At 31.3% G+C, this 15,193-nt stretch overlaps 1 protein-coding gene and 1 non-coding gene across 10 annotated transcripts in view; both read left to right on the forward strand.

Moving 5' to 3' along the window:
* Nucleotides 1–15,193, forward strand: part of LOC119634971 (sex determination protein fruitless) — a 441,512-nt gene that overhangs the window by 223,300 nt on the left and 203,019 nt on the right. The gene's annotated exons all lie outside the window — the stretch shown is intronic.
* Nucleotides 7,523–7,594, forward strand: Trnam-cau. The gene has a single exon. It is a non-coding gene; the product is annotated as a tRNA-Met (tRNA).

The raw sequence follows: 15,193 nt of genomic DNA on the forward strand, positions 1-15,193 counted from the left end.
GCTATATGAGATCTTTATTGAACATATTCACACACACACACACACATATATGTTCTGCGTTAACTAATTGTGCTTATGTGTAAGTAAATGCGTGTAGCTATGTACGTATGTTTGCATATGCGTGCCGTTATGGTTTATTAAATGCGTTTTGAAAGTGCATTTCCATGTTTGTCTGTATGAGATTGATGCGATGAGCGTACATACATACACATGTATATAAATTTACTGTGCCATGTTCTTCATCGGTGTCGTAAACAATTACTTTTACAAATTTGTACTTAACACAATGTGTCCAATCTGTACAAGAAATGAATAAAACCGAACGGACATTCATCTAAACATATGTAACTTTGAACGCCTGTCTCCTTATATAAGCTTTCAGTAACCGGTTTTGTTGCCCACGAATATACGAATATATCTTCTTTGATTTTCTTTTCTTTTTTTTTTTATGCTTTTATTCAGGCATGGATTAAGTTTATGATCATTGATGTATCATAATACATAGTGAAGTACTTGAGAAATTAAGCATAATCATCTTTATTGTCGTCATCATCGTCATCATAATTATCATTGCTTTTCAGATAATAAATTGTCTTTCTATTGATTTCTGATTATATCAAAAAATAGCTTTAAGGCAAAGTCATGCCCTATCTCATCATTACCTTCTGACCGCCTCACCATGACACGTAGAGGAGATACTCTTCTAAAAAAAAAAAAAAAAAGGGACGATTCACGGATACTTACCTTAAGTGCTCAACGCATTCTAGAGCATATGCCAGGCCGGAGTTAAATAAATATAAGTAATACAGCAACGTCATATTATTTGATTGAGTAAGTAAGGAAATTATAGGTGGGGCGACTTGTAAATACCTACCAATTTGTTATATTTAGTAAAAAGGTTAAAGAAATATCGGATCAACAGGTGATGAAAATACACGGTTTTTTTTTTTTTGTGTGTTTGAAATCAATTCATAGCCTCGAGTCTACGGATCTTCGTTATATATATATATATAACAAGTTATAGTCTTCGAAGCGTTTTTCAAGATTTTCAAACATGTAACAAAAGATGTAACAAGAAACCTAGCGACAATAGGACTTGGACTAACCTTACTCTTTGTCTCCCGGCGAATGAGTGTTTTATACATTGTTCGTATACCGAGTTTGTAGGCGTTAGAATCGAGTTGAAGACTGTTCATATTTTCATAAACAATAGATATAAAAATTGGGATTTATTTAATATCAACTACAGAGGGTATATTAATTTTTTCAGATGTTTACAACGGTTTATCTTAATTAATTCAATAGAGAAATCAATTTAATCATGTTCTTCGATTCTGTGCTACGATTCTGTATTGAAATCGTAATAATAAAAAATATGTTTGACGAAATATCTGTAGTCAGTAAATCTTCGGTGAATCATAATATTTCTATTATACAATTATTAACTTATCATACTTACATACATACATTACTTGCATACTTACAGGTAGCTTGAAATTTTTCTATTGATCTTGATGCTAATGCATATCTCACTCCTTCTCTCACTCTTTCTCTTTCTCACCCTTTCTCTCTCTCTCTCTTTCTCTCTCTTTCTCTTTTTCACTCTCTCTGTCTCTCCCTCCCTCTCTCTGTTTCTTTCTCTTCTCCTATCGGTCTTTTTCTCACTCTCTTCCGTCTAAAGCCCAAACCGATCACCTTTTGCTCAGCTCTCCAACTTCAAAAAAGGACAATGACGATTACTTGATTCAGTTGTTCACTTAAAAATTCCAGAACTTATTAAATCTTCCAGTACTCTCGAATTTAATATGACGACGAAGAATAATAATGTGTGTGACCAGTTTTTTCTACACTAAGCTTAAAGGTAATAAGTGTAAGTTTAGCGGCCATAAAGGCAAACATATTTTCGTAAACAGCGATGTCTGCTTTTGTATATGTATATGTATATGTAGGAAATGTTTTAAACTTCCGGTAGTAGATCTGAACATACAATTTATGTTCTTTATATAATATTACATACAGCTCAGTCTAAAACATTATGAGAACTTTGTTGAAAAGTGTAAACGTGTGAACTTTGCAATATATGTTATAAAGAAGTTATTTGTTGTTGGCTTATGACACTTATATTATAATAAAAAGCTTAAAATTCTAAATTCAAGAAAATTCCATACTTTATTTAAACATATATCCCTCCTTAGATAGACGTTCTAGAACACTTGTCCCTTTATGTGTGCAATAAATAAAAACAACAACAACAACAAAAGAAAAAATAAAAAAACAAAAAAACAACTTCTTGCTTTTGCCCGTTCTATCATTTTATATATATACAATATAATATATCTTATATAACATAACATTGAAATCCTTGAATCTATATCTGTTTTTGTAAACACCGCAAGACACTTGCCAACACCATATATGAGATGGGTGGGTGGCTAGGTGGCTAGATGAAGTTGGAGGAAGGAAAATTTGCAAAATATCTCTTAGCTCGTTTACTACCAACTGCAACGAACGTTATGTTTAAAAAGGAATAAAATGAGAGCATAAAATGTAACATGTTGCAGAGTAGCGTTGTATTTTTATGACGAAACTAACTTCCTTCCTAGTTGGTTTTCTTGGTCAAGGTCATTTCGAGTCATGCAATATATATATATATATATATATATATATATATACATTGTACATTGTTGCTCTAACAACAGCAAAATGCAATGCAATGATTTTTCATATATTTTTTATCTTTTTCGATCTCCTTCTCTCTTACTCTTTCTCTCTCACTCTCTCTCTTTCTCTCTCTCTCTCTCTCACTCTCACTCTTTTGTCCTGTTTCACTTTTTGCTTTACCATAAATATATATAAATTTAGTTATATTACCATACATACAACACACACAATACCCGTAAAGAGTTAAGTTGATGACTTTGAATTATATCCTAAGGGAAATGGCACGTGTTGAAAATTCAAGTCCCTGGTGGAGGAGTTGATGAAATTTTTAATTAAATTACAATTTTCTTCTATCTCTTCAGAGAAAAGCTATTGGTTTGTTTAATAAAAATTAAAAGGAAAAATTACATTTATAAATTTAACTGACACTCTATAGTTAACAAAAAAAAAAAAAAACAATCTATATATATAAACACGTGCTTAGAAATATAATTTCGATTTTTAAATTCGTAAACAAGAAAGGCTATGTATGCATTTATATAGAGATAAAATAATAAAATAAATTATATTGGTAAAGAGTTTACATACACACATGCATTATTAATTTGATTATAATGAATGAATACATTTGTCAAATCGATTAAGTCAATTTTTAAAAATTTTTTTTAAAATTCGAAATTCAAGGCCCATGAGTTTGTCTAAATAAGAAAAAATTCTTTCACTTATTACATTATAATAAATAATTCATTTCAGAGGTCCAATGAAGGCTTTGAGGTAAAATGTAATAAAATTTGAGCGAAATTTCATTTTAACAAAGCAATTAAAAGTTGTACCCACATGGGAAAATCAGTTTTCTCACTCCACCCAAAATTTTCTTTTTTTTATGGAGTTAATCGATTTGGCAAATGAAGCATTCAAATAAAAAATACTAATAGTTCGTGACATTTATGTACGAACGCACTTCTACACGTTTATGTTTTTTGCTAATAAAGTTTAATAAATTGTACTTATCAGTCGAGAATAATGTGTTAACTAATTGCTGACTTGTGCGAAAGTGAGATTTAAATTTCATAAAAAATCCGGAAACTGAAGGTTATCGATGTCAGCTCAGCACTTATTGATTTTGTCATAAAAAAAAAGGAAGATTATATTAATTAATAGAGAGTCTGTCCGAAAATATGATTTACATAGCATACGAAAGATTAAGAAACTAAAGTTATAGTCAGTACGTATTAGTTTTAAATATAAAAAGAAGAAGAGGGAAGAAAAAAGACGATTCTTCGTCCCGACGATTCGACGACCCTTTACCCCTTAACGCGATGACGCTCGTTTTAAAATCAGTGATTGCTTTGGAAAATACATTTCTTTCCTTTTTTTTTTTTTTTGTAATACTAGGAATGTAGAGGTATTCTGCATCTACAAGCACACGCAATGGACGTCTGTCGACGTCGCTTACGTCAACGTGTTAAGTTACTTACCAGTTGTTTCTTGATTTACGCTTTAACACCTTTTGATAAATAAGGAAAATGTGTAAGTGTTTGAATTAAATGGCGTTTGTATGTAAGATTAAAACTATGAAAATTTTTGCCAGCAAGTCACATATGTTTGCTAAATCGCATACAAATCATAGCTTCTGTTTGTTCTCTAATGAGGGCCTAACAGAGTAACCATACTTTCATAACATAAGCAACATTTTTCAAATAACTTAACAAACAACAAATCTATATATATATATATACATATGTATACATATATATCTGTAACACTGTAGCATGAAATTTCTCAAAGATCATGAGCTTTGTTAAACGGTAAGTCATACTCTTGCAGAATTTAGCACAATGCAGGCTTTTATTGATTCTATCGCGAGTTTTCCTTAATATTTGTTTTTTCATGTTCAAATGATGCGTATGAATTTTGTTATCCAGTATAGCAAATCGAATTCATGTTAGTTTTGTTATTAAATTCTACCTCATTAAAGCTGCCAAATGTCAATGTGACACTTAAAAAAACGTCTAGCGCGCATGAGAGCGCATTTAGTAATGATATGTAGGCGCGACATATGCAAACCTCTTCATAAACATTATGCTATATAGATAACGAAATACTATGTATAGAAAGTCTCAAGTTCATTACAGCTCTTTTTTTTCTTGCATGTTATTAAATACAAATTTTTTGATGCTAACTTTCTCATATATGGAAACAAGGTGAGCTATGTGAAAACCGAAATGTATGGTAACGCAAATAAGTTGTTGCGTATGCGTCCATGTGAATTTCAACGCAGCTTAGGTGTCTAAAGAATATAAAAAGAATAAAAAACTATCTAAAAATTACTCCTTAAGATAAACAAACGAGCTCCTCTGTCCCGTGTCCAGGCATATTCATGAATGCTATTTTTGATGATTTGATTTTTCATAAAAATTAGTCGATTTTCTAAGAAACTATATTCTGAAGAAGGGAAAAGTCAAATACACCTTCATGGCCTTTTGCCTGGGTCAGGAAAGATTAAAAACAACCGTCAGAAATTTAGCGGGAAAAGCAAATCAAAAATGTCGCCATGAATTTAGGTAATAATAACTTGCTTTAGAGAAGGATTTATAGGCAGAATATTTGCCATCGTAAATAATATAAAAATAATAGTCGTAAACGAGTTGAGAGAGTCACATCAAGAGTATTGAACGGGCCAAGATCAGGGCGAGAAAAAGACAGTTTCCTCAAATAGATTTCATAATTTTGTAAATAAAAGCTATACTATCCCCAACTTAGTGGTACGAACTTATTTCAAAAGGAGTTGAAAAAATTACATGAAAATCACAAAAGATAGAATTATTTTTCAATATTTTATTAAGTTGTCTTCATCAAGTAGGGATTTAATTGCATTTTTTCTTCTTTTAAACTTTACTTTTGCACGTGCAATACGAAAATCCCAATTAATTAACATTGACAACGTTGAATGGCTGCGTTCTAGCGTATAACATAAGGCAAAAGTTAAGAGAGTAAAAAATGAGAAAAGAAAACACAGCAGGTAGAGTATTAAAATATTTAATACTACTTTCGAAAATGACGACATGTCGACACTAATGAGAGAAAATCTCCTTAAATAAAAATCCATAACTTGTTGCATAAAAGTAACACCACATGTATAGGTATTCACATGTAGATATATATATATATATATATGTATAGGTATATATATATATATATATATATATATATATATATATATATATATAAAGTGATTGTTATGTTTAGTTGTTAGGGGCAGAAAAAGACAAGAGAGAAAATTCATCCTCCTTGTTTTATATATATTTTTAACATGTTTAAGCCTTGATGGCATACCCATCATCATCTTCATAGCGGTCATTGCGTTAACGGTTTTCTGTTATATTGAAAAACATAAATAGATGATCAAAATCGTATTGGATCATTATGTGAAAAAATCAGGTTTTCTAATATTGTACTTTTTATTATCATTATATAGTCGCTTACTAAGCTCGTCTCTTAACAACCAGGTACATACACACATATATATATATATACACATACACATTGCGTAAAAGTCGCGATGACGTGGTATTGAATTCACTGGAATGAATAGTACCGTAATGTATTAGGCTTTATTTACCCGTAAATGAGTTAAATATTTATTTCTTTCAATTATATTGAATAAGTTGTGCTAAGCAAGCGTACACAAACATTGCAAAGCATTTTACTGCAAATACGATAATTCTTCTCTTTATTTTCCTTTTCTTCTTTTGATTATTTCTCTACCGGGTTGGCCTTAGTCTATGCGTTGGGTGGTAAATGAAATAACATGCTCCATTCATATGTCAGATAATTTTCTATTTAATAGGTGAGACGCTTTTGTATTATACATATATATATTAATTATAGTGGATATATAATTTTCTTGGAAGAAAAGAGAAAAACAAGAAAAACAATACTTCTCTATGAAGAGATTTTTACATAGAAGTTGTTATGTTAATGTGTGTGTGTGTGTGTGTGTGTGTGTGTGTACGCAGTGTATAAAAGTTGTAAACAATAATTATATAATCTATAGAAGAAGAATTGAAGCATTTTACTTATAAAATTCTGTTCCTAAAAGTTAGAGGTACACGCCAGAGAAATACCCTTTTGTTGTCAAACAGATCAAAGATTCGAAAAAATTGAAACGGAAAGATCAAGTTTATAAGACCTTACAGACGTTTCAACACAGTGACGACAGTAGGAAATTGCTTTAAGCTCCAGGAATATTCATTTAAAAACTTATTCAAAACTTCACCGCATTTGAGATTTGAACCCACAGCCGTTAGTGGAGACTCTTTGCCTACTCGGCCACTCAAAGGGATTCGTTTACAAACCTAATCTGCAAGTTAACGTCCATGTTTTAAAAATTCAATTAAAAATAAATGGCTTCAGTCAATTAACAAATACGTCAAGAATGAACTAAAAGATGTATGGAGTTAAAAGATACGTAGAATTTTCTCACGGATCGCAAAAGTGAAAGCAGAGTCAATAAGCTAATAATAACAAACATTCTAAGTTAATACATTTTGTTTGAAAGAAGATGACTTAATACGGTTATCTTTCTCTCTCTTTCTCTTCTTTTATAGTTTTATACAGATCTCCTCTAGCAAATATTCGCTGCCGTTTTGTATAAGTGCTTGTTAGTGTGTTTCTATTGCAGAGCATCAATTAATAGTTTTCACAAAGAGATTGATTGATTTATTCTAAATATTGTTACTTAATTTTTTTGCTCAGAAATTTTAAAAAAATTACTAAAAAGTGTGACAATTTTTTTTTCTAAAATACCTAATATTCCATCGTGATGTTTATCATATTGAAAATTCATGTAGTTGCCAACAGCAGAGTGGCGCAGTGGAAGCGTGCTGGGCCCATAACCCAGAGGTCCGAGGATCGAAACCTTGCTCTGCTATTTTTCTTGTGTATTTTTTTTTTATTTTTTTTATTCTTTTGTAGTCGGATTATTAATAACATAGCACACGAAAAGTTAAAATATTAAATTTTTTTATATATAATATAAGAAAAAGTAAGATTCTTTAGCCTGCAACATGGCATGTCATTAAGATTAAGATATTTTTAGCTACATATGCTTAGGTATGTAGTTTTTTGTGTTAAAAACTTAACGATCACTTATAGCAACACAAACATTTAACTTGAAATTTCTTTGAGTAATTAGATAACACTATAGCACTGATGTATGTTCCATGAACGAACCCAAGGTGATATGACTTCTTAAGAGAACTTTAAAATTAAAAAAATTCGAATAATGTTACTTCGTCTAAGTACAACTTTCAAAGACATGCTTTCTAAAAATTAGTTCAATCCAAGATATTCATCCTGCATATCATACGTATACTTATGTAACGTTTACGAATCTTATGCTGTATTAGAACTCAATGATGCATAATAAAGCGCACAAAAAAGGCCGCCCGATAAAAAAAATGAAATGTAAAGAGTCAAAAGACAGTAAAATGAAATTTACGCTTTAAGTAAAATAACAATCAACTCCTCCCAAAAAACTGCTTAGAAAAGAAAAAGGCTATCGAAAAGCAATTCATTCAATCAAACACAAATCAACATATTCACAGGCACTTATACATATACATATATATACGTATACATATATATACGTATACATATATATATATATATATAAAATCAATTTACCCACAAAACAAAAATGAAGAAAGAAAGCAGAAACGGTGTATATAAAGTGAAAAAGACTGAAAAAAAAAAATAACAAACAAGGTACTAGAGAAACCTGCTCCCATTTCCTAAAGTTCATAGCTTATCTATTCAATAGACAATCATACATACATGCAGACGGTGCACTCAAGATGCATACAATGGAACAATAAAAAATCGTGTTTGTTAAATTAAGCCCAACAGACACAATTCTGCTCTTTTTATGTATGTAATACATGCACATATATATATATATAAGTATAAATGTACAAATATATATATATATATATATCATAATATATATAAATATATATATATATATATATACATGTATGCATATAAACGTACGGCTCACCATGTGGGCTGTTTACAAACTAGTGATTACAGGCAAATCCTAAAGCTTGTCAACGGAGGCAGAGCACACATACTGGCATGCATATGCATGCTGGCACGTATAAGCAATGTTGGCTTCACCACTACTATACCACTCACTCAATACCAATACCATTGGTACTAATACTACTACTACTACCACTATTACTACTACTACTACTACTACTACTACTACTGATACGATTACTATTAGTTGAGTGGCGGCGGTCGTTGCATACTGAAGCGAATCTACCGCAACAAAAAACAAGCAAGCATCCTGCTAATTCCGTACGTATATAATAGGCCTGTGATTAGTTAGGGAAAGATAGGTTGCGTGGCAGGTTCTTTTGTTCAGCTATGCACACATTCATATAACTTTTTCCTTTCTTTTTGCATCTTTCTACAATGTTCTAAGCTACCAAGCCAAGGTCTTTTTATTTAATTCAAAGTGTAGATTGCTGTTACTTTGTTTTTACTGTTGTTGTTGCTATTGCTATTACTCTTTGCCATTTTTATCGTAGAAAGATCACTTCACTTCCTAGAGCAGCTTAGTTAGAAAAAAAAAAAAAAAAAAAAAAAAAACATTAAATAAATAACTAAACTATGTTCACAGGCATAGAGCATACACTACTTGCACATTTGCGCAACTACTGCAAGCACATTAGAATGCATACATATTAGCCTGTCTAAGAAGTATTGAGCTTAATAAGAAGCGCAACGGTTTCTTAGTCAACTCGCGCTAAATTGCATTTCGAATTTCTAAAGGCTTTAGAATTTTTCGACTATTTAATATGTGTATGCCCATACGCGTGAGGTTTACATGCATATATATGCGTTTATTGCTTTCTTTTATAAGTAAACACACATCGCATCACATCTCTCTTTCTAACGGCATCAACTGAATTTCAATTCAATTCAAAAACTTTTTTACCTCATTTTTTTTGTTTTTTTTTTTGTCTTTAGTGATTTTTAACATATTCGCCGAGGGTGTTAAGATCATCAAACGGATCTTTTTTGAATTTTTAAGGGATTGTATTGCGTATCTCATTCATCTAAAGCGTTATCTATGCAAATGTAGCAAACAATATAAATTTTCAAATTGTCTTCGGGTTATTCATATCTATTTATATAAACTTATGAATAGTTACTTTTAGCCAAAAGCATAAATCTATGTCTTCTTCTTCTTCTTCTTTTTCATCTTTTTGCAGTCGTATGTCTATATCTATCTATGTTATATATATTTATTGCACCTACAAATACGTATACATATACATATACGTATGTATATAATAATGCAAAGGCAAATACCGCGCGCGCACACAACGTACCAAAGAAATGCATCATACTAATGCAAAAAAAAAAAAAAAAAAAAATAGTTATTTCATACGACCTGTAATACTACTTTTTCTTAAGACTGGTTTATCCCTTGCGATGTGACCACATGATGATGCTTTTTATGATAAACTTGTTGGAACAGGAAAACATTTCATTCAATACCGCTATCTTTTCGTGTGTAGGGTTAAATTGTATTTTTTTTTCTTTTTTCCTATTTATTTTTCCTCTATTAGATATTGCATGCTCAGTTAGATGTGCATAGCATAGCTAGCATATATTGACATGTATACATTGCAGAGAACATATAATATGTTACATAAGTGTATGAGAGCAATCGTTTTTAAAAGAATCAATTTTTTTTGTTGTTGTCGCATTTGCAGAATAAAAAATATTTTAATATGTTTTTTGAAAGGAAAAGCCTGACTTTTATATGCCCATGCTCGATATCCTAAAAAATGTTGAATATTCAAGACAATAAAATTCATGCATTCATTGCATGCACGTAACTTTTACTCGTATAGATTGACTTTTAAAACCGACTTGTGCGTACTATCTCTGTTATTAGGTTAAATACATTTTAAATAATTGTTATTACAAATGTAACAAACAAACTGAACAAATGTAGGAAAAATTTTTCATCAATAATTTATCTTCATATGTCTGGCTATCGCGCTCATATTTAAAGCTACCATCAAGTGATCTTAATTCCCTCGCGAGTAGTATCCGATCATCACATGATTTAATATAAAATGTAAAGATGTTTGTTCTTCCTGCTCTAATAGCTCTTATATTATACCGGATAAGGTCGATAGCAGCTGGATTGTATATTTTGAGAACGACCGCGGTGACGGACTTAACATAAAAGAAAGTAGTTGTGGAGTTTCATAAGCTATAAAAAGTATCTAACAGATAATTATATAAATAAATCACTTACTGGTCCGCTTCACCAACGTGACAATTTAAAGTTTTTTGTTAAAAAAATTACATTCCATCATAAAACAAATCACGGACACGCACTTACCATCTTAAGGCTTTGCATTGCTGTAACAAGCTTAACCCTTTCGCTACTGCGCGCGTCAGTACCATCAATATATGCCTGCAATATATATCATCACAATAACTGCGACGTAGACGACAGACAGTCGCGAAACGAATAAAAAAAACAAAGTTGAAGCTTCCTCGTGGGCACAACAAAGAAGAAAATTATATTCGAAAATATATATCGATGGGCGTGGCTGAATTTTTTTTATTTTTAAAGCAAAGGTGGAACTTGTATAATGTACGTGTTGGACTTCATGAGTAGCAACTAAAAAACATGGAGAGCGGAAGTATTCACAGTTTTTGTTACATAGGCATGCACGCGTGTTGTAGGTGTGCCCTTAGAAAATTTTTAACCCTTTCAAATTCTGCTTTTGGCGGTATCTTCATATACTTTCAAGTGGGGCACTGCGCATTTGCGCAAACGGACAGATGAACAGGCTTGCTGAGGAAGCAATTGGCGTGGCCAAATTGTTCCATTTTTTTACAGATGCTGCATCAACGCCAATAGAATATATGTTGAAATTTTTGAAGATTTATTTACTGTAAGTTATGAGTAAAGCGCAAAAAACTCAATTTTTTATTCGGTTTGAAAAACAGAAACACTTTACGTAGCGCTGTAAATGTATCCTTTGACCAATGTAGCATCTTTTCAGTCCCAGACGAACATACTTAAATCCAACGCTGTATGTAGGAGGATTTTTAAAAATTATGGGTTTTATTTATTTTTTTTTTGGATTGTCGGATATTTCAACGAAAATTTCAATTTCCGAATAAAAAGGGGACAATTATTTGTTAACAAATTCGGTTAAAAGTTGACGTAACGAAATCGTTTTGCTAGAGAATTACTAAAGGAAGATATTGCAACAATTTGGACGATCGTGTCTCAAAAAAAACGTCATGTATTTTAGATGTGAGGAAATGAAATATTTTTGCAAATAGTCTAATATCCCAGAGTATAAAATTGCCCATTATTTTCTTATTCGTAGTATATTAATCAGATCAAGATTTAAATTGCACTAAGCAACTGCGCTATATTGAAAAGTATTTTACCATTCGAGTAAGATTTTGAAATATATATACGGGGAAGAAGTTGAGCAAAATGAAAGAAAGTTGTGTCCGGAAATATGGTTTACATTTTCCAAAAAAAAAAATGGGGTAATGAAAGTCATGTAATCTTGGATTCAGCATATTTTTAATCGTAATCGTAAAATGAACTGTGAAGAAATGAAATGTGAAGAAGAAGCCGCTAATTAAAACAACTAATTACCGGAATAATGCACGACAAAAGCTGTTGCAAAAAAAAGTTTCTATTTAATAATATCGATTCTCATAATAGTTGTCCATTTTTAGATTATGAAATTGAGGCGCATAAATGTTTTTAAAAGCTGAGTTGTATAGATCAAAAGTCAAAATTGTGAATAATAATATAAATTAAGGAGGAAGAAAATACACGAAAGAGTATGGAGAAATTAGGTTAAATATGCGAATATCTTTTCTACAAATCCTCGCACGTTTACAATCGTACTCTGCTTCAAGATAGTAAATTCACAATCCTAGCTTCAGCTTAACTAAATAAGATTATCGTACCGGGTTAGTATAATATTTTGCTGGGCAACATGGCTATATTCAATTAACAAAGTATTTTAAATATGTAAATCATAATTTCGGGCAAAAAACAAAATCTAAACGTAAAGCAAATGCTAAAGCGAAAAAAATACGATTTCCATTATTTTGTAGTAAAATCAAATTTGAAAGACGACGTTCACACATAAAAAATTGTCATCTTACGACTTATCATTATTGGTAGAGTGATGTGCCAGTCAAAAGGACAAAATCGATTGAGAATGTCATGGTATATGTACGACAGATGTCAATTTATTACAAAATGGACAATGAAATTATTATGCTTTTTCATTCGATAGAGCGCAATAGAGGTATGCAGGTGAAGAAAGAAATCAATAGTTATTCATCGGTCTTAAGTTTTGCCTTCGATAGCGAATACAGTTGAAAATCTTGCTAACAGCACTTCTCATATAAAATACCTTAAGGAACATCTTCCTCCATCACCATGACGGAAGTGAATATGCGTGTATCTATGCACTTATAAAGGCGCACACATATTTATGCATGTATAAAAAAAAGTCGACAACGTCATCTTTTTTTTTTTTTTTTGTCTTCTTTTTAATGAAACTTCATATAGGGCTATAAAAAATATTTAAAAAAAAAAAAAATAAAAAGAAAATAAATAAATAAATAAATTTTAGATAAGCTTCCCGGCAGGTATTACAGTGTGTTGTACACGGTATCTGGTGCTGTCGTATTTGTGCAGTTAGGAATTTTTATATCTGTTCACCTTTTTCTGTTGTTAGGTTTTTTTTTTTTTGTTTTTGTTGTTGTTGTTGTTGCTGTTTCTGTCCATTTTAGCCCCAAGGTTCTTCAGGTTTTCATTTAGCGCAAGTGTACATGTTTGTATTTTACAAGTAGGCCCAACGCAATATTAAGCAAAAGCAAAACCATAGATAAACCAGCAAATAACAGCAACAACAAAAGCAACAAGCAGTAACAGTGATGCATTAAAATGCATTACTTAGGATCGTATCAATTTGAACGCAACCAAATGAATTGCACTAAGATTACGTATAAACGTGTGCATGTATGTGATTTTATGTATATATCTATATGTATGTATGCTTGCGAAAAATGTTTTTTTTTTTTTTTTTTTTAAAGTTATGTTGTCCCTCTGCAAGTTCGAACGAGTACCATGGCGTGTACACATTTAAATGGACATGCGGCATTTGCTTGTCCATTCTAAAGCGACTTGGTTTTTTCTTCAGTTATTTCGTTAACTGTTGCTGTCGTGGCTGTTGTTGTTTTTGTTGTTGTTGTTTCTGTTGTTGTTATTTTTATTTCTGGTGTTGCCGTTGTGTATAACTCACACACAACAGATCATTGTCATGATGAGACTGACGCTGATGAGGATCAACATCAGTGTATCAGCTTATAACCATCTGTTTTCTACTCCGTTTCTATTGCAGTGTGTATTTCAATTCCCTGTTTAGCTGTCGCTGCTTGCCCGTTGTTGTTGTTGTTGCTGTTGTTGTTGTCGCAGTTGCTGTTTCGTTTGAAACATTTGAAACTAGTTTCCTCTTTAACATAAGCTAATATATTTAGCTCCTTGGAATCTTGACTCGTTGCATCTCTTTCTTGACCTCTTTCTCTTTCTATCCCTTTATATGTAAGTCTTACCTTCTTCTGCCTATAATGTTGATTTGTTGTATTCCGCTGTATTTGGATTGGTTTCTGTTTTTTGCGTTTTCAAGGAAATTGTTTACACAACAGCGCTATAAAATCGAAACTTGTTCCCTTCCAGCGCATTGCTGCAAGTGCGCTTAGATATTTAAATTACTAATACACACACATACATTTGTGTGTAAATTCGCAAACTTCTACATATATACATAAAAGAGTATTTGCTATCAACCTTAACAACAACAACAACAACAACAACAACAAGAATATTTTTGCATACATGCATACATAGAAAAATGCCATCATTCTATTGAGTGTATTATTAGAGATATTATTCGTTACTGTTGTTGCCAGTGTTATTAATGTTGCATGCAATATTAACGATTTAAAAATCAGTTGAATTGCTCGGCCACTGAGCGAGCGTTCGTTACCATATTAACTAGTTGGTGTCTGTTGCGTACCTTTACCTTACCTATGATTTTATAGTTTAGAAAGTCTTACAATTTTTTTTTTTTTTTTATTTTTCCTTTCCTTGCGTAGTTTCGTTGTAAAAATTTAATTTATCGCTCAGCTCGGAATGTTTGTTGAAAAAAAAAAAACTAACAAAATTATTGCTTAAAGTTCTCATATGCAAATGCTTTCACGCGTACACACATATTTAAACATTTATTATTCAGGTTTTCCTGTAGTTTTCAGAAATAAAAGGAAAAAAAATCATAAAAATTTTTCATTTTAATTAACTTTTGCATTATTGTGTACATAAAGGCGTGTAGTAAAAGGAAATTTTTTTTTTAAGTTTACTCTAAGCTAAAGCATAGCAAAAAACAGT

The sequence above is a fragment of the Glossina fuscipes genome, unplaced genomic scaffold (genome assembly GCF_014805625.2).
Source record: "Glossina fuscipes isolate IAEA_lab_2018 unplaced genomic scaffold, Yale_Gfus_2 3, whole genome shotgun sequence".
Lineage (NCBI taxonomy): Eukaryota > Metazoa > Arthropoda > Insecta > Diptera > Glossinidae > Glossina > Glossina fuscipes.